Here is a 22269-nt window from a genome sequence, read left to right on the forward strand (position 1 = left end):
GAAAGCCTCCATAAGAATATGCATGGCCATTTTGGTGAAGGAGACAGGGCTTCTGGAGCAAAAAATGTGGGATTCAGTGTATAAGACACAGCCAGCTTTTCAGCCTCATTTTTGAGGAAAAAAGATATGTCTTACACTCTGAAAAATGCAGTATTTGTTGCCTCTCTTGCAGTTAAAATACCTTCTTTTCTATGTGTTTTCTTTCTATGGGCTTTTAATTTTAAAATTACAGTAAGCCTACCTCAAAATTCAACAATATATTTAGAGAGATTATTGAAGAGAGTACAGAGAGTACATAAATGGGCTTTAGCCCACTGGTTCTAGGTCCCTCACTGCTAATGGGTAGTTGTTGTTGGTGTAATGGCATTTCTTTTTCCTACTCAGTTGAGACAATGAGTTTGCTGAGATACTGTTAAGCATAAAGTGACTCTCCAGTTTGTGCATCTATCATGTGAATGCTGGGGTCTTGTTTCTTTTTTTGTCCACCAAAAGATTTTGCCCACTAATGAATTTCATAATCACAAGGATTTCTATGAATGCATTTTACATGATATATCTATACAATAGATGGAACTCAGTTGTTGATTAATAAAAAAATTGAGGAACCTGCTTTTGAAAGCATATCTGCTGGTAGACAAATACTTTTTGGACATGAGATCCAAATCAACTATTATATTAATATATCAACTATATCAGTTTCCAACTATAACTATCCACTAGCAGTGGGCACAAAAAAGAACGTCAAAACCTGCCTTCCCAACCTATTGCTCTTGATATATGTGTTGCACTACAACTTCCTGCATGGCTGCCTGCTACAATCAAGGGAATCAAAAAACTAGGCCTAGTCATAATTCTGTGTCTGTAGCTTTTCTTGACATTTTTTCCATGCTGTTATTGTAATACCATCTCAAATATTACATTATCTACAGTATTGTATATTATATATAGTATTATTATGTGAGACATAAGAAATTAGGAATGCTGAAGTTTGGATTCCTTAAACTTCATCATCTTTGGATCTTACTCCCTGTTTTTCTATTAACTTCATAAGTTCTTTTATAAATAAGCTTTAGATGTCCCCAAAGCATTTCATAACAGCATCAAATTTTCCATTTAAAAAATTAGATATATATTATCCTCGTGCTAAACCTTTGTCCTTGCCCTCTCGAAATCAATCCCAATGCACTCAGTATTCTAGCAAAGCCTATAAACTACTGTCCATGTAAAGTAGCCCTGACTTGTTCATGATGTGAACAATGACCCATCATGAATCAAGTACAGATGTTCACCTGATGGATGCCTCATGGAAAGCACATGCTGGTTTTTTTATCTATTTCACTTAAGCGTGAAATAGATTAAGCATTTATCATGTGTCATCACATCCTTTTTTTCTCCCCTCCAACTTCTCCTCCTATTCTTGAATTTCCTCTATGAATAATCAAATCCTAATTCCACACTTTGCATTTGACAGGCTTACAAAAATTAATTACTTTAAAAAGGAGGAGGGGGGATTATTATTATTATACAATTGTATCACAGCGGCCAGTTGTTTCGCCGGATTTGGCATTGGTTACTAGTCGGGCCCCACCCAGGGGCCTAGGACGTCGTAACGTATTTTCGCAATATGCGTGCAGATCCAAGCAGTGCGGCTTTTTGCATTTGACTGATGGTGATTTTGTCAATTTTTAACTGTTTTAAATGTAATTCCAGTGCTTTTGGAATAGTGCCAATTACCACTGGAATTACCACTGCTGGTTTGTGCCATAGTCGTTGAATTTCGATTTTTAAGTCCTGGTATCTTGCGATTTTTTCATGTTCCTTCTCGGCGACCCTGCTATCACCTGGTATTGCGATGTCTATGATTGTGACCCTATTTTTCTCAACCAGTGTGATGTCTGGTGTATTATGCGCCAGTATTTTGTCGGTTTGTATATGGAAATCCCACAAGATCTTGACCATCTGATTTTCTGTGACTCTTTCAGGCTGATGTTCCCACCAGTTTGTTGCTGTTTTAATATTATAATTTTTGCACAAATTCCAATGGATCATTTGTGCTACTGAATTGTGCCGCAATTTATAATCAGTCTGCGCGATTTTTTTACAGCAGCTGAGTATGTGATCAACAGTTTCGTCAGCTTCTTTGCAAAGTCTGCATTTGGCATCATCAGAGGATTTTTCGATTTTGGCCTTAATGGCATTTGTGCGGATAGCTTGTTCTTGCGCAGCCAGGATTAGTGACTCTGTTTCTTTCTTTAATGTACCTGTTTTTAACCATAACCAAGTTTGTTCCCTGTCCACTTTATCTTTTATTTTTTCCAGAAATTGACCATGCAGTGCTTTGTTCTGCCAACTCTCCATTCTTGATTTTATCACATCTTTTCTGTATTCTTGTTTTGTCTGTTGGGCCTTCAGTAGATTTTTGTTCTTTACTTCGATTAATAGATGTTCTTGACTTTCTTTTAAATAATCAGCCAGTGCATGTTTTTCTTCTTCAACTGTTTGCTTCACTTGTAATAATCCTCTGCCACCTGATTTTCGTGGCAGGTATAGTCTATCAGTATCACCACGTGGATGTAAACTGTAGTGCATTGTCATTAGTTTCCTGGTTTTTCGGTCCAAAAGGTCCAAATCAGCTTGTGTCCAGCTAACTATGCCAGCTGTGTATCTTATAACTGGTATTGCCCAGGTATTTATGGCCTTGATTGTATTTCCACCATTCAATTTAGATTTCAAAATTTTCCTAACTCTGTTGGTGTACTCTCGTCTGACAATAGTTTTTACTTCTCCATGCTTGATGTTATCCAACTGCAGAATGCCTAAGTATTTGTAGGCTTCATTTTCTTTGCATTTAATTAGTTGGCCATTGGGCATTTCAATTCCCTCAGATGCAGTGATTTTGCCCCTTTTTATGGATACAGTGGCGCATTTTTCCATGCCAAACTGCATTGAAATATCGGTGCTGAATACTCGGACTGTATTTGTCAATGATTGGATTTCTATTTCTGACTTTCCATAGAGTTTCAAATCATCCATATATAGTAAATGCGAAATTTTTTCAGCTTTTTTGGCTGTTTGGTAGCCTAATTTCATTTTTTTTAAGATTACTGATAGTGGGATCATTGCGATGATGAAGAGAAGAGGTGAAAGTGAATCACCCTGGAAAATTCCTCGCTTGATATTAACCATTCCGTAGCTCTCATTCCCTACTGCCAACTCAGTTCTCCATTGTTTCATTGCCTTTTCAGTAAAGGATGTAATATTTTTGCTAATGCCAGTTGTTTCTAAGCATTTTATGATCCAACTATGTGGCAGTGAGTCAAATGCCTTTTTGTAATCAATCCAGACCATATTCAAGTTCGTTTTTCTGTTCTTACAATTTTCTAATATCATTTTATCAATTAGAAGCTGATCTTTTGTGCCCCTGCTCCTTCTTTTGTTGCCTTTTTGCTCTACTGGCAAGATGTTGTTTGTTTCCAAATAATCCATCATGTTATCTGCAATAATGCCTGTGAGTAATTTGAAGGTTGTTGGCAAGCATGTTATTGGTCTATAGTTTTCAGGTGTTGTTCCTTTAGTTGGATCTTTCTGAATCAAGTATGTTTTTTCAGTTGTCAACCATTCATCAATTTGGCCCTTTTGTAAAATTTCATTCAGTTGCCTGGCCAATATTGCATGTAAACTGGTCAGATATTTGAGCCAGAAACCATGTAATTGGTCCTTTCCAGGTGATGTCCAATTCTTTACCTTTTTAACTCGATTTTTGACCATCTCAGTTGTTATTTCTAATACTTGCATTTGTTTGTTGCCAATGCTTTTCTCAAAGTCATGTATCCACTTTGCTTCCTTGTTGTAGTCCTTTGCATTTTCCCACAATTCTTTCCAGAATTCAACTGTGGCCTGTTTTTCTGGTTTTTCACTTTTGGTGTCACCATTTACATTAAGACTTTGATAAAAACGCCGTTGGTCTGATCAAAATTGCTGATTTTGTTTATATTGGATGATTCGTGCCTCATATCTTTCAATTTTTCTAGCTGTTGCTGTTATCTGCTGTTTTACAATCTCTACAGCTTCATTGATGTTTCTTGTATCCAATCTATATCTTCTGATTAGCCGATCTATGATTTTGTTGTTTTTAAGCCGTTGCTCATGCATGTTCTTTAAGTTACTAGCATCTGCCCTTAATTTTTTTATTTTTTGTTCTAAACGGATTTTCCACTTTGGCTTTGATGCTTTTTCTGTTGTATGACTAGGTACTTTAATTTTAATGCCTAGTTCATTAGTGACTATTACAGCTGCGCTGTACATTAACTGGTTTGTTTCCAAGATGGATCCTGGTTCAATTGTTGAAAACACTGCATTAACCATTTTCATGATAGGGGCCAAAATTTTCTTTGGCACAGTTTTTAGTGATGGTAAACGTTGCCTTTCCTCATTAAGCAGAAAATGCTCCATGATCTTATCCTTCAATTCTTTTTGTTTTTGAGTTAGTTCATCAGTTGGTTCAGTGATAACTGGTTCTAGTGGTGGTGATATTATTTCTTCCCCAAGAGCTTCTTCTGGGAGTTCTACTATAATGTCTTTAGTTGTGTCTTGAATATCAGTTATTTCCGCTTGTGATATTGTTTTTTGGGTTTTGCAATTTGCCTGAATTTCCTCATGTTCAACTTCACTAAACACTTTATTCCGTATAATAAATCGCCTTTGATCTGCTAGTCGTTGTTCGCTAACATTTGAATCTGGATATTGTTGTTTCCATAATTCATACATTCGCTTTAAATAGCCTCTTTTTTCTGGCTCTGAGTTGTAGTAACAGGCCATTATGGCACGGTTTTCATCTGCACTATATTTTTGTCGTTTTGTTGGCTGGTCCACTTGTAGCCCACTTGTCGACGGATGTCCAGGGACCCCAACATCCGCCGCGGCCCTTGTTAACCCGTGCGACGACCGATGCGATATGGAATTCTTATTTGTTTTTTTCACCATATTGTATGGGTTGGCGGGGGGTTTTTTACGGGACCAGATGCCAACCTGATCCCAACCTTCCTCCTTTCTCATCCGGGCTTGGGACCGGCAATGGCGGAGTTGTTGTTATTATTATTATTATTATTATTATTATTATTATTATTATTATTATGTGCTTGATCTTTGGTGAGATTCACAGCCTTTGGGGCTGGTTGGTAGCTCAACAGTTCGAGTGCTAACCAAGGACCTAGGAACTATTAAGGTAATATTGGAGGATATAAGCTGTTCCAAGTAGGGTGGTTTTTTGTAGAATCAGACTGTTCAAGTCTGATAAATTTAAAATTTCCAAATAGCGAGGTAGCCCTTTAGGTATTGCTCCAAAGGCTCCAATTACAATCGGGACAACACACGATTTCTTTTTCCACAGTCGCTCAACTTCAATTTGCAAGTCCCGGTACTTTGTGATTTTTTATTTCTGTTTATCTTCAATTCGTGCATCTCCAGGTATTGTAATGTCAATGAACCATACTTTTTTCTTTTCAACTATTGTTATGTCAGGTGTGTTGAGGGCCAAGTGCCTGTCAGTCTGGATTCTGAAGTCCCACAAGATCTTGACTTTTTCATTTTCTAAAACCTTCTCAACCTGGTGGTTTTTGCTGTACTCAAATCCAAACTTTTGGAACAATTTCCAGTGAATGACCTTAGCAACGCCGGATTTGGCATTGATTCATTGATTACTAGTTGGGTCCCACCCAGGGGCCTAGGATGTCGTAATGTATTTTTGTAATATGCGTGTGGATCCAAGCAGTGTGGCTTTTTGCATTTGACTGATGGTGATTTTGTCAATTTTTAACTGTTTTAAATGTAATTCCAGTGCTTTTGGAATAGCACCAAATGTGCCGATTACCACTGGAATTACCACTGCTGCTTTGTGCCATAATTGTTGAATTTTGATTTTTAAATCCTAGTATTTTGCTATTTTTTTCGTGTTCCTTCTCGTCAACCCTGCTATCACCTGGTATTGCAATGTCTATGATTGTAACCTTATTTTTCTCAACCAGTGTGATGTCTGGTGTATTATGCACCAGTATTTTGTCCGTTTGTATGCGAAAATCCCACAAGATCTTGACCATCTGATTTTTGGTGACTTTTTCAGGCTGATGTTCCCACCAGTTTGTTGCTGTTTTAATATTATAATTTTTGCACAAATTCCAATGGATTATTTGTGCTACTGAATTGTGCCGCAATTTATAATCAGTCTGCGTGATTTTTTTACAGCAGCTGAGTATGTGATCAACAGTTTCATCAGCTTCTTTGCAAAGTCTGCATTTGGCATCATCAGAGGATTTTTCGATTTTGGCCTTAATGGCATTTGTGCGGATAGCTTGTTCTTGCGCAGCCAGGATTAGTGACTCTGTTTCTTTCTTTAATGTACCTGTTGTTAACCATAACCAAGTTTGTTCACTGTCCACTTTATCTTTTATTTTTTCCAGAAATTGGCCATGCAGTGCTTTGTTCTGCCAACTCTCCATTCTTGATTTTATCACATCTTTTCTGTATTCTTGTTTTGTCTGTTGGGCCTTCAGTAGATTTTTGTTCTTTACTTCGATTAATAGATGTTCTTGACTTTCTTTTAAATAATCAGCCAGTGCATGTTTTTCTTCAACTGTTTGCTTCACTTGGAATAATCCTCTGCCACCTGATTTTCGGGGCAGATATAGTCTATCAGTATCACCTGAATAATTAAATAACTAAGTCTATTCCTGGCCTGAGTTATGCTTAGGTGAATTACCTTGCACACAGGAATCAAAGAATGTGTTGCAATAGAAATTAAAACTAAACACATGAATTAGTGCAAGCAATACCCACAGCACAAGGTTCCAAACCAAAAAGTCATTTGCAGCCAAGCTAAGGCTTTCATTTGCATAAACAAAGCAAGATGGTCAGAGTGCTTTCTTTATAGTACTGGTTGATCATGCCTTTCTTACAGAAGAAGACTATCATCAATAAAATTCTGTCACAATTTCCTTATACGATACTCTTTCTTTCTTTCTTTCTTTTCTTTCTTTTCTTTGCTTTCTAGGAGTCAGCATATAGGAAGCCAGTCTGAAATTTGGCAGAACAATTGTCAAAAATGAAAAATCTTATTTCAACCTTGGAAATGCAACTTATCCAGTTTTGGATAGCTGTCAGACTTATATAATTCTCCAGACAATATAGTTTTTTGTTGAGATTTCTGGGAGTTGGGGTTCTCATAGTTAAACAGCAGCATGGGAAAACTATTCCACCATAAGCCTTAACTATGTTTAATACAGTTAATAAACAAAACTCATCCCATCCAAATGTGGGAAAACTCCTTTTGAAAATCCTGACCTCTCTGAATGCAAATGCATGATGCATCCATGCCCACTTGTATTAGCCTCCGCCTTCCTCCAAGTACATTAAATGCAATTTCTGACCTCCAAAATCTTATTCACTCCTATTTTCAACGGATACCAAACAGAAGTTGCATTAAATGATCTTCAACATTTTTCCTTTCTTGATTTCCTTTCCATTTATTTATTCTTTGTTGACACTTTTATACTTTATGTTAGCTGATATTGAATATGTATAAATATTGCTTATAAGATATAATTTATACTGTCCAACCCCAATCATATTGGCTAGCAGATATCCAGCATTTGTAGATGGCACCATGTTGAGAAAAATGACCTTATCCATGATATGCTAAATTTAATGCTGACAGGGAGACAAAGTAAAAGAAGCAACTTTAAATAGAAGTTTAAATTGTGTGTTCAGTCAAATCATTGGTCTACCCAATTCAATATTGTCTATCTTGTCAACAGAAATGCTTCAAAATCTTAGACATGAGCTTTGTTAGCAATAACAAACAATGCCACAATTGCATGTAAATGCTTCTATTGAATTATGACATTCCCCCTCCAAAGTCCGCTAATGATACATTTGTAATCAATAATGAGATTGGTTCACAATTACCAAATGTGTACAACAAGAGTAAGATGCTTCTTATTACAGAGATTATAAGACAATAGAAGAGTATTATTTTATTTGTAAGCTATTTGATTACAACAGAATACAACCAACACGATTTATGGGGAAGGTGACATTTTCTTATTTCATTAAATGGTAAAATAATAGAAAACTGTTTTTGTATTTCATATTCAACAACAGTAGATGATCTTTATGTGAGAGAAAGAGAGGAGAGGGAAAGAGAGATTGACAATCCATTTCCCTCCACACATTTATGCACACTTAACTAAAAGCTTACCATCAATATACTATCCACAATATAGGATAGCCATCAAGAAGCATTTATTATTTGATCATGAATGTCCTTTGGGAAACCAAAGTCTCTTTGGAAACAGAGAGATGCATATCAGTGACCACAAAGACTAAAGGGATTGTCTAGTAACTGTAACTGTAGTATAGTTACTAGAGGGCTGCTGAAGGAACCCAGGTGGACCAAAGGCTGGATTCTAAAGAAGTAAAGTAAAACTCTGCAACCATCTTAAACTATTTGTGTGAAGATAACTGGAACATGAATAGAAATTGTTTATATAAGTCATCCAAATATAGTAATGCAATAGCTGACAATTAATGCAGTTCCTCTAGTACCATAGTAAGAAAATAACCCTATAAAAATAATGTATACCTATGTATATTGTTTAGAAGGGCACCATGTTGATCTAGTCAGGGCAAAGAGTTAACAGAAATTCCAGCAAACATTTAGATTCTTAAATATGAGAAGATCTCATTGATCTAAACAAGGTTCCAGAATTTCCTTATTCAAAAATGGAATATAAATTATTTATTTTTGAGACTGTGCATCTTATCTCTTTGCAACTTGTAAGTGATTACTTTCTCTGCAACCTACTTTATTAACATTTGCTACTTGACTTTTTAAAATAAAAAAATGGAGAACTGAGTTTTTCCTGATTAGATTAGATTAAGTGAAAATAGAGTGCATCTTACAAGGAAGAAGTAAATTGAAACAGCAGCTCCTAGTTGATGTTCATGCTTTCAGGAGGTTGCTTTAATTGACTGTTTTTTAATATCACAATGTCATAAGATTTCTTAATTGTCTTCTTCAATAGAAATTATTAAAATCCATTGTGCTGTTTCAATACATACATACATACATACATACATACATACATACATACATACATACATACATATCTTAGGGCAACCTCCCTTGTTTTCTTTTCTTTTTAAAAATCTGGCTTTACTTAAAGCCCCTTTGTATCCACTGACGAAAAGGACAAGTTTCAGTCAATAGATGTTGATATCACTCTCCTCATCCATTATCACATACCACAGCGTGGATGCCTTTGATATTCCAAAAGCATCTGGGAAACCTGATAAGAGATCAAGCATCTGAACTCAACATTCAGTAATTGTAAGCAGAAGTCTTTGGATAGAAAGTGTTTCTCCATGCTCCAGTTTTGTCTCCAAGTTGCGGTTAGCACGTATGACTTAAATTCTCATTTTTCTTTCAGGAGATGGTCTGCTTATTGCCTTTTTAGACTAGATAGTACTCATCAGAGTTTAGAACAGATGCATTCTGAATCTGCATATATTAGAGGAATCTTGGTTGTGCCAACCTTGCACAGACTTTAGTCACTTTGCCACAGCTGAATGGTCAAAGCTGGCATCAGAACGCTGTACAAAAAGATATAAATCTGTCACCAGAATTAATCATTGGAAGCTGGCAAGAATTGATTAGTCAGCATCCAAGGAAAAATACAGCCAATTATACCAAATGACAGATATTCTCAGAAAGGGTAGTAGGTCTCTCATGCCATTTAAAAAAAAGAATACAGACATTAGACAAATAGAGGATTTGTGGTGGATAAAACATTGATGAAGAAATCTAGAAAAATAATGCCACAACTGATAATTTAAATTTATGCTAAATGAGTTATGGAAGAAATAACATATTAAAGCAAGTTAAAAATAAGCAAATAAATCTATTTTATTACAGATATAGAAAGAGGAAATGAAGATTTGTATAGGGCTCATTTGATTTCCAAACTTTTTTTATAGCTTAGGAATTCTTTCCAATTGTAGCTGCTATAAAACTGGTTTCCTGCCATTTTGGATTAGGAAATATGAATCAGTGTTGAATAGGCTTCAAAGAAGCTTATTGTGGTTTTAAGCTAAAGTGGGGGGAGTTATTTCCTCTTGAAAGGAGATGTAGAAAATCCCATCTCCATCTGCAAGCCCCAATATGCCATCTCCAGCTTGCATGATTATCCTGTTTTTGGTTTTCTCTCACCCATTAAAATTGCTCACTCCCAAATACAATTCCAGACTGTATTAAAGCTTGTATATTTTACATAGTTCTACTAGTTACTGATATAGAAAGAATAGAATACTTAAGAATAGAAGAATACTTGCCTTCATACGTGTTGAGTACTTTAATTGGTAAAGTGTGATTAGACTTACAAGTAATATAAGGAGCACTTATTAACTGTCTAATAAACTAACATGTACATCAGAGGTGGTAGTCAGCAGGTTCTGACCAGTTGTGGGGAACCAGTAGCGGAAATTTTGAGTAGTTCGGAAAACCGGTAAATACACCTCTGACTGGCCCCGCACCCATCTATTCTCTGCCTCCCGAATCCCAGCTGGGAAGGAATGGGGATTTTGCAGTAACCTTCCCTGGAGGGAGGGAATGGAGATTTTACAGATCCTTCCCCTGCCAGGCCCACCAAGTCACGCCCACCAAGCCACACTATGTCTACCAATCCATGGCCACCAAGCCATGCTCTCAGAACTTGTAGTAAAAAAAATTGAATCCCACCCCTGATATACACTAAATCTATTTCATATTCTAACAGCAATGAGATAGGACAGATACGTAACAACACTCATACATGAAATGGAACTGAGAGAGACCACTATCTCTACAAGAGACTAAAAGTTTCTTCAGAACTATCATTTGAGGCCTTCTATCTCCCCACCCATTGTCTTCTTAATGTACCTCCTATTGTTCTTTTATGGAGGAACATGGTTTGTGGAAGAATAAACTAAGCAGGTGACTTTTGGTTTGTTTGTTGGTTTTTGAAAACTATCCAAAGATGCTTCTTGCTTTGAAAGCCCCTCTATTGGAAGGGTCCCAATCTCATGTCAGATAAATAAGCAAGAGGAGGAACTATGAAGTTGCTAAGCTACATAATTTGTTTTATTTGTTTTTTGTTAAAGGTTGTCACCCACCTTTCATTCTGATTAAAGTCTCAGCCAGCTTCCAAAATAAATTAGATAATAGGCATGAAAGTCAGAATAATACTCTTTATGTACATAATTTAAAGTAAATTAAACTAAAATCATTGTGTCTTTATTTTATTTGTTAAAAGCATTTCCTAGGTTTTCTCCATGGTTTATTTTTGAATCTCTCTTCATTTATCCCTATAACAACTAGAATAGATTGCAATGGGACAATGTGAAAGTTACCCATTTCCATGCCTGAGAACAGATTTGAAACTCCTTAAATCTATTCTAACACTTTAATCCTATACTTTATACTGTAAATGCTGTAGTTAAGCCTATAATTTCTAAATATACACTTACATTAGTATGCCTAAGTAGTACACCTATTGATAACTTTGCAGCTCTTTTTTAGGAAGTACATAAATGGCCATCTTATAGAAGAGCTATGCTTTATTGGGAAATAATTTGCGGCAACTACAGTGTTTTTTCCGTTGTTTCACATTGCTACACCAATTAAAATTAACTTTTTCCCATTCAGCTTTTATGGAGATATTTCTAGTCAAGTGGTCAGAGTTCATGACCTTTAACTCTTCCTGTTCACTGCCTGCATTGTGATTTTTTTTGCTGCCAATGGGTGGTCTCCCTAGACAGTGATCCTAGATGTCTATACTAGATAAGTTCAGCATTCAGCTGGTAGGAGGGACCTGTCATTGACTTCAATGAAAGGTGAAATATGTAGGCGAAGGGCAAATGCTAAGGCTCCTTTATCAGATACTAAGAATGATAACATTTCAAGTGCACTGAACTGCTTAGAGACAGCATTAACTCTTCCTATACACACTCTTTATGCATGAGTGTCAAAAATATTGATAAATTCCATTTATTGATTTCAAATTAGAGGTCATTTTCTCTCATTTAGGCAATAAACTAAGACCACTTAGTTAAAGCACTTGGTGTTAAAAAGAAGATCAGGCCAAACCAAGATTATTTCATTCTTTGACAAAGTGACAAAATTATTAGGCCAGCAAAATACTGTGGACATAGCATACTTAGACTTCAGCAAGGCATTTTACAAAGTAGACCACAATTTACTTCTTGGTATATGTAAATGTGGGAAAGACAAATTCACCAGATGAATTTGTAGCTAGCTGATAAACCATATTCAATGAGTAGTCCTTAATGGAACTACATCTACATGGAGGAAAGTAATAAGTGGGATACTACAAGATCCCATCTTAGGCCCAGTACTCTTCAATAGCTTCATAAATGACTTACATGAGGGAATAGAAGGGAAACTCATGAAAATTGCAGATGACACTAAGCTGACAGAAATAGCCAACAAACCAAAAGACACGCTCAGGATCAAAAAAATTCTTGACAGACTTGAACAATGGCCTCTAGCCAACAAAATGAAATTTAATGTGGAGACATACAAAGTTTTACACCTGGGCAGGAAAAACCAAAGGTACAAGTACAGACTAGGTGAAACCTGGCTCAAAACCAGTAAATGTGAGAGAGACCTTGGAGTCCTTCTAGTGGACAATCAATTAAACATGAGTTAGCAATGTGTGGCGGCAGCCAAAAAAACTAATACAATCCTTTGTTGTATAAACAAAGGAATAGAATTAAAATTATGTAAAGTATTATACCACTTTATAAAGCCTTAGTAAGACACACCTGGAATACTGCATCCAGTTTTGGTCACCACATTACCAGATGCATTGGTGACTCTGTTTAGTTGAACAAGTGGAATAGGGATTGTTAGAAACAAACTCCAATTCTCCTGCCATGTGTATCCCTTGCTTTCATGACTTGGATTCTCATGGACTCTGAACTATGCTGTGTTTGGATTTTGAACTTGTTCATAGATTTTGGACTCATACTTTGGACTTCAGACTGAACCTGAATTGTGGACTTTGTGGATTCTTGCACTGTCTTTGGTTTTGAATTTGGTATCCTTATGCTTAGGCTTTGCATTGCTGGACTCAGTAGGATTTTGTGTTGGGTGCAAGTAGAATATTGAGGGCTTGGACTACCAATAAAATCCTTAAAACTCTCATGTGTCGTGCATGTGGACTGAAATAAAACAACAAAGTGCTGTGGCGGGTTTAGAGTTCTGGGATATTAAAAACAGCCATCTTGTTCAAACCATAGTTAGCATTTTCAGAAGGACAATGGATTCAGATACTTTGTTTTATAATTACTTTTGGAAATTGCTTGTTGATTGCTTTTTGGCTATTAGGAATCAACATGTTTTATAACACTTGATGTCCTTCCATGATTTTAAAGGTTGGACACTAAATGAAACCAGAAGGACTAAAGTTTACAATAAAGGAGAAAAACACTGAAATTTGATTTATAAATATAAAATGTAGCAAAATATTTTAACATTGGACATTTGAAGGCATTTTTGACAAGAAGGTTAATTTTAAGAATATCTTCTTCTATAGATTGTCTTTAAAATATCTTATGAAAGAACAAGTCTTATTCAGATTCAGATTGATCTGAAAGAGGATTTAAAAATGACAGGTTACAAGAACAACATAGAAAAAGATGTTACACTGCATATGCAAAATATATCAGCTTATTTCTTACTAGCTAAAAGGAATATACAAATAACAAACCAAGAGAGAGACCCAATAATTTTTCCAAACTGGGTTTACAAAAGAAAAGTGATAAGTTCACTCTTAGGAGAGTTAAAAAACCAGTTTCAGGATAGACTGTCATGGAGAAAATCTAACTAAATGGTAGCTAGGAGTCAAAAACTACTTGATGGCACATAATAAATAAATCACCTAATTTGTGTGTGATGATACTTGTGATACTATGATTGTTACTTTTACTGAATGCTTATAAAACATCCATAAAACCAAAGGTGTATGGTTGCTTACAGAAAAATAACATTTTGAATGGTGTTTAAAGAAATTGCCACTTAAATTAGAACTTAATAGGTCTCAAATACATACTGAGCAATATTTTATATAAAAGTTGTAAAGACTATATTTTGTCCTAAAAAGATGCATTTCAAAGAAATTATTGCACATAATACTATATGATTAGTTTTGTCTCTTACAGGTAGCCCTTGATGTATAACAGTTCATTTAGTAATCATTCAAAGTTACAACAGCATTGAAAAAAGTGATTTAACTTTCAGTAATTCATTTAACATCTGTGGCAAGAAAGGTGTTGTGGTCCACCGGTGGCCTGTGAAACTGGCAGCAGAGTTGCACAGCAAGGAGGTTGGGAAGGAATATGGGACAGTCCAGGAGTCTGAGGAAGGCTTGGACGAGACTTCTGCATCAGAGGCAGAGAGGGAGCCAGGGCCATCTGCAAGTTATGTGCTGCCTCTGGAACCTCCAGAGTCTGACATCAGTGAGGCAGAGGAACAGGCTCCTCCTGTTCCCAGTGCATGCATCGCAGAAGGCAAGAACAGTTAATAAAAAAGGAACAACTCGGGAGGTGATTGGCCGCTCCCTTAGGACATAAAGGAGGAGCAAAGGCAGATGAGCAACTTGGTTCATGCTGGTCAGTTTATCTTCTGAAGCTCCATTTTGACTCTTTGCTCTGTGTGGTCTTGCCAAGCTAATTAGCGATTAAGTCTTTGGCAGCGTTTCAAGGAAGATAAAGATGGGTGCTTATCAGCCTTATCCCGAGAGTCCTACTGTATGACTCTTTACAACTATTTGTGACTCATTACAGGCTGTGAATGAACATAATTCACAGCCTTGAAATAAAAAGAGGACTTTTGGGAACAAGCATGTGCTTTTTACTCTATCAGGAAGCCTAGGTCAGAACAAAAGGTCATAAAATGGGGAAAATTCAGCTAACAAATGTCTCACTTAACAACAAAAATGTTGGGCTCAATTATGATTGTAAATCAATTATTGCCTGTACTTTATTCTTTGTTTAAAAAAGCTTATACTGATCATAATCAAACTTTGCTATTTATTGAAGATTGGTTCAGTGATATAGTGGCAAGATGCCTTTTAATTCTCCCGAAACCCCACTCCCTTCACAAAAATGGATGTGCGGAGGGTTTAGGAGGCCTGCAAAGTGCTCCTGGAGGCTGGGGAGGGCCATTTTTTGCTCATTTTTGCCCCATCAGCCCCCAGGAGCACTCTAGAAGCGTTTCTAAATGCTATGCATGCCCTGTTTTTTGCTAATTTCAAAAGAGGCAAGAGAGAGATCAGAACTTTCCAGGAACTGGGATTGGGTTGAAAATATACAAAAGGGCAATTAAATGAACAGTTACTCCATGCTTCCCCAAATAAAAATGAAGGATGAGATTGAAAAAGAAGTTTAATAAAATGTGCAGAAGGACATGCTAAGAATCTTGAATAGCTTACTTGTAATCAAAACTAAGCAAACTGCTACATTTAAAGTGTGGGGAGTTGAAAAACAAGAGGAGAAATCACACTAGGGAGGAGAGAGAAAAAGTGAGGTCTCACAAGCCCAGTACTATTAATTTTTTTTGTAAAAATTTGACACTTGTGCATAACCCATTAGGTGCAAAAATTGCAAATAGTAATTTCAGTTGGTGAAAATAAATGGACTATAAAGAGCTCTGAAAGTATCTTAGCCAGTAAATGGCAAGTGAATTTGAAAATTAGCAATTGTACTGCTATGATTTCACTCTTTGTTTATGAAATAATAGTGGTCGAACTATTAGAGGCCAATTAAAAATAATCCTGGAGTCACTGTAGTTCAATGAAATCATCTACCCTATGTCCAGTAGCTTTGAAAAGAGAAAATTCTTAGCTAGGGTTCATTAAAAAGGGGTTAATAAATCAGCTGGTATTATGATATTCTTATACAAATCTAAGATAAGTTAACATCGGGAATACAGTGTCAGTTCTGTTTATTACATTTCAGGAAGGCTATCTTGAGATGGAGAAAATGCAAAAACTGCCACCTGTATTAGAATCAGTTGCTTCTGCTCGTGAGGATAAAACAGGTAAAACACAAGACACCCACAACCAGGACTCTAATTACAAAGGCACCTGGATCAGGGGACTTTCATATATTCTGTATGATAAGATTCAGCAGCTGGGACTGTTTAACTTCGAGGAAAAATACTTATGAAGAAATATGATTGAGGCTTACAGAATTATACATAGTAAAGAAAGCAAGAACTAGTAGTTTTCTGCATCTCCCTAACATTAGAATTAAAGGCCTTCTTGTGAACTTGACTAATAGAAGATTTAAAGCCAAAAAGAAGAATTACAGCAAATGATAAACCTGTGGAAGATGTTGCCATAAAATATGATGATGGTCACTAACTTAGATACCTTTAAAAGTATATTGCACAAATTCCAATAAAATAGGGCTTTTGGTGACTACTAGCCATTGTGAAGGATGCTATCTTGAAGTATGGAGGCAGACAGCCTCTATATTTGGGAGCAGTAGTGAAAGGCTGATTTGATCTGCAACCTCATTTAGAAAGTGACTCCTTTAGAATGGATGTGCCACCATTTGACATAGAATATCAACTAGGTGAATCTAGGCCTGAATAGATTTTTTTGTTCTCCAAATGGTCTGGACTCAGCCAGCTCTCATTTGTCATTGCTACTATGGAGAAAAATAAAAGGCTTTGGAAGTTGTAATCAAACAACCTGGAACCACTAGATTGCATACACATTTTAATATGTCTCTAAAGCACAGCATTTTCATTATACCTGTTCATTGTTTCTGTAATGCATTGATGGTCAAGAAAGTTTCATTTTAGTTTTCTTAACCAGTGGCAGAAGGCACTACTATTTTTAAGAAAAAAATCCTACTTCAATATTTAACAAACAGATGTAAATTAGAGGGATCATTTTATAAGAAGTGGGCAATCTGAGAGCCACCAGATCCTTTTTAATGTTCCTTAGAGATTTTTCCCATTGCCTCATTGAATTTCCCTATAAATTTGATGTGGAGAATACTATGGAAACACCAATGGAAGTCTAAAATAATAGAAGCATCAAGGGAAGGAGAAAGGAAAGGATAGGAAGGGAAAGGACAGGATGGGAGGGACAAGGGAGGAGCAGAAAATTGTATCTCTACCCTCTTGTGTGATATGGCCCTACCAAATTTAAATCATTATCTTTTACATGATTGCTGTCTTTGTTTTCATATTTTTATTTCAGTCTGGTCACTTGCACCTTGATTAAATACTCTGTTAAGTGTTATTTGGTGGATTCAGTTACAGCAGCAATGAGTACGCTATTGTAAGATCTAAAAGACCAGATTGGGAACAGAAGATCTAGTAGACAATCTATGTGTTGCTAAGGGTAACACTGATATGATGGCACATAATCAATCAATCAATCAATCAATGGTATTTGTCCAAAGTAGCCCTGTTGGTGGGCTGAAATAGAATACAATGGTTTCCTAATTGTTTTACTGCAGAATCGGATTTTCTAAAAGTTATATTATCTTGTGTTATATTATATTATCCTATCAAGATCGGTTCCAAATGAGATAAAGATGCTACCATATATTCTTTGTAACAACTTTAATTTCAGGAACAATGCCATCAGAATAAGTATAAATGGAGTTCAAGCTCCATCCCAGAATTGTTTCACTAGAGTCAGATCTGGCAAATTATATACTGGAGATCTGGGAAGCACCCAAAGCTTTTCCTGAGGCAAATTATGTGAATATTATAATTCTACTCAGAAAGCGACAAGTGGAGGGAGTCCTTTGATTTTCGATAGTGCAACATATGGACAGACGTTTTACTTATACTAAAGCTCAATCAAAGCAGTCCCTGAAAACAAAGAGATGGTTTCCACTGATTTTCATGGATATTAGAGCAAGCTGACTCCTTGGAAAGGGGGTAAGAAATAGATAAACCCACTCAGTGTAAAAATGTTTATGCCAAATGTATTAGCTCAAGATGTAACTGCAGTTTACAAAATGATGGTAAATTATATGGAGAAAGAATAAGTGAGGCTCTCTCCCATGCTCACCACAGAATTCAATAAGAATGAGGATCATTGCTTTCTTCCTACTTCAAGTATTTCAAATAGACTGGTCCTGGACTTTCTTTGGAATCGGGGTTGATCATTTCTTCTCCATGATTTCTACTTTGTCTGGATGCACTAAGCTTATCACAAGTAAAGAAGTAAAACTAAAAAAAGCAACTTTCAGAACAAATTATTCCAAAACCCAATATCTTTCAGAGATTATCCAGACAGTTGCCAGAATATCCTAATCAACAACAAGCATTTCCTATTCATCACAATAGCACAACATCTTAGAGCATAATATCATAAGTTCACATTTTACTTTTGGGGCTTGGCTTAGTGTTGGGAAGAAATCTATGAAAATGAATAACAAACATCTATGTGTTGGTGTTTATATGTAAATAAATTGATAAATTGCTGCAATATCCTTCCTGTATTAGTCAAAGAATAACTCTCAAGACAAAGAGTGACTGATTTCACATACAGAGTTCTCATTTCATAATGTGTCTGGTTGGGGCTTACAGTGATATATCAATCAATGTTTGATAACCATTATAGCAAATCATGATGACTAATAAACATACATGGGCAATGTGTAAACCGAGCAATTTATAAAATATGATTTATTCCTAGTTTTATGTATGAACCAAGGCTACTATGGATAGTTTAATAAACAATAGTTAAAGTTAATTGTGGCTTTTAAATATTAAATTCTGTCATAGTTTCTACAAAGCAACAATATTTCTAATAAACTGCTGATCACATACAGTGCCTTAGTCCCTATATCCAAAAGACTGATTGTACCACATTTGTTTCACTGAAAATTGATGGTGTGGTTTGTCTATAAGATTGGAGGTTAAAAGCTTGTTAGGATAAGATTGGAGGTTAAAAGCTTGTTGTGTTAATATATTACAGTGGTTGGAGGTTTTCATTCTCATGTTTCAGGGAAATAAAATTATCAAATATGGCCCCTTAATCAGTAAAAAGTTACCTACTTCTGAATTAGAGAATAGAAAAAAGAATTCAAGCAAAAAAATTGCTGCTATTGCAACGTTGACTCCTATGAGAAACTAAAAATGACGACCAACCTTCATACCTTGCAATGCATTTCATCTCATGGATTCCTATTTTCCAATTGTCAAGGTCTGTATAGAAAAGGCATTTTAAACATCAAACAACATTTTAATCTGAAATCCATAATTTACCTAGTTAAATCCCAAACCTACAATCCAGCTTTATATTCTGGATTGTTCCAAAGAAAGCTTTGGCTAAAACTTTGCTCAAATCCCTGTCACTTGATTGCAAAGCTGAGTGCCTGGAGAGTTCCCCATCGCAAATGTTTATGATGGTTGGGGGTTGCTGGGGTTGTTTTTTTTTGGTTTTGGCACCTGGTTTTATCTGGGCCCCTTCGCTGCTGCTGGGAATGTGCCCTGGCTTTGCCCGACTGCTCTCCCCTATCACCCCTCTGACAGATTAAAACACAACAAGGTCTGTTGGATGACTGACACGTCTCTCCCCCATCTGACTCTGAAAAGACTTCATTTAGCAGCCTCGCAGTTCAGGCTTTTGACTGACAGATTGCGAGGGGGGGGGAAGACATTCAGTTCCATTAAGTTCAGTGACTGCTGCAGAACAAAATGCCTTGCTCTTGCCCTCTCTCCTCTCCCCTGCTCGTTTTTTAAATAAAGAAGAAAGAAAGAAGGAAGAAGTAGAAAAAGAATTGTGGAAAGTGGGGGCATAAGCTGAAAAGAAAGGGAGGGGGAGAATGCTGATCCTTTTCAGGTTCAAAGACAGCCTTTCTCCTTGCATTCCGTCTATCAATTAGGGCAGCATTCCCAGAGGGAATACAGACCAGCTCTCATTGGTGTCATTCAACTGCCAATCTTCTTGACATGAACACCACAGGGCCTCATGTTGCGCTGCGGAAGCTGTCCGTCAGGCAATCAGCAGCTGCTATGACATCATCTGCAATGTTTCTCCACAACTCTTATGAAAAAGAAATATATAAAGTAAGTCAGAACTTCCCTTCGCAGTCAGGATTGTGACACACACACTTTCTCTCTCTCTTGTCCACATATACCTGGAAACACAGTGGCCTGTTTTCCGCAGGCTGTTTTAATTAATTGCCACTAGATCTGATAATCTTAGTCTCAATCCAACTATTGGGCAATATTTTGGGTGAAGCTGCACTTAGAATTCCATTATGGCAACTATTTGGGGGTACTTGAGAGTAGGAAAACGGCAATTGCTCCTTTTGGTTCTGAGCAATTATCTAGTTCAGATTTGATCATGCTTCATATTCCTACTAGATTTGTAAAATATTAGACATTTTTCAATAGTAATAAAATAGAGCTACAATTCATGATAATTTGAGCCAGAAAATACAATCCAGAAAAATTCTGAAAATTACTATTCAGCTATATTTAGAAGGCTAAAGGTTCTTCATTGGTTTATTTTATATTACAAATTTGAACATTGAAATTAAGATCTGTTCCTCATATACATATGATCAACAACATACCCCATTGTTATAAAGCGGCAAATCAGAAATTGATTCAGTATTTTGTTTTATCTTGCTTCCAATGGCAGCAAAACCTAAGGCACAATCCAAAAATTTCCTGATTAACATTTATTAACAGATACTATTCATTTAGCTAATGATTCATTTAGCAATCATTCACATTTAGAACAGTGATGAAAAAGTAATTTCACAACCATATTTATATTTGTAACCTTCACTAGTCTGGAAAGTAAAAGAAAGTTTAAGTAAGGTCAAAGGCACAGTCACATTTTCATTTAGCAACATTTTTTTTAAAGAACTAAATTCCCAAATGTGATAGCCAGATGAAAAATGCCATTACTCTTCCTTATAATTCAGCTTTAAAAATTAATGATTTGTGAAAGGAAAGGAAAGGAAAGGAAAGGAAAGGAGGAAAATAAATATTAGTATTAGGAGGACCTAGAGTCGTGATGGCAAACCTATGGCATGTGTCCAGAGGTGGCACACAGAGCCCTCTCTGTGGGCACATATGCCATCGCCAGCTGCTCTTCCAGGTTCCATCACGTGCATGCACACCCACTGTCTTCTGGGTTCTGGTGCTCCAACACGCGCACAAGTGCATACATGCGCATACACTCCAGTTTCAGCATTCGGTGCCAAAAAAGTTAACCATCACTGGCCTAGAGGTTGGGGCAGCCAGATATAATATTAAGGCTTGTCAACTGGAAAATTGGCAGTTCAAGTCTTAGGGACCACATGAGGGAGTGAACTTCTATTATACTTGCTCCCAGCTCTTGCCAACCTCGCAGTTCGAAGCCATGCAAATGCAAGTAGATACAGTAAATAGATACACCTTCAGCATATAGTTATGTCAACCACATGACCACAGAAGTATTTTCGGTCAACACTTCAGCTGTAAATTGGAAATGAGCATTGCCCCCTAGAGTCAGACATGACTGGCAATGTTTTTATTAAAGGGATAAGTTCTCCATGTCTTCTGAAGGATCAGGAAATATTTGTATTCCATCATGCTAGCTATTTGGAGCAATCTTAGCATCATAAATCTAATTGAGGAACTGAGATTATTTATGTACATTGTACATGTTTCTTCATTCAAAAATATGTGTATTATCTATTTCACAGGTCTCAAGCGGTTTAATATCCCAAACCAAATGTGGGTTCCTACCGGCCGAACCGGTAGTAACTTGGTAGCTTGGGTCACTGGAACCGGCAGCGACCCAGGCCTGCCATGTCCCTGAATCAGTTCTCTCAGCAGCACCTTAGGCACTGCCATCTTGTTTTTGCTTTCTGCACATGCACAGAGCAATTTTTGTTGCACTGCACATGTGCAAACCAGCAGTACCGGCAGCCAGAACCTACTCATGTCCCAAACTGAAAACTACCTAAAGACAGCTTGAGTAATCATTAGTCCCCAAGTGTGAAGTGTCCAAAGCAGTATTTATCAACCTTAGCAACTTTAAGATGCATGAACTTAAGCCCCCAGAAATGCACGAAGTGCACACACATCTTTAAATAATTAAGTTTGAGAAATACTGGCGTAATATGTCTTCTTAAAAGCCAAAAACTTACCTGGGAAAAAAGTCGATCTAAAACACTTGTAGA

Source organism: Thamnophis elegans, chromosome Z (genome assembly GCF_009769535.1).
Source record: "Thamnophis elegans isolate rThaEle1 chromosome Z, rThaEle1.pri, whole genome shotgun sequence".
In the NCBI taxonomy this organism is placed as follows: domain Eukaryota; kingdom Metazoa; phylum Chordata; class Lepidosauria; order Squamata; family Colubridae; genus Thamnophis; species Thamnophis elegans.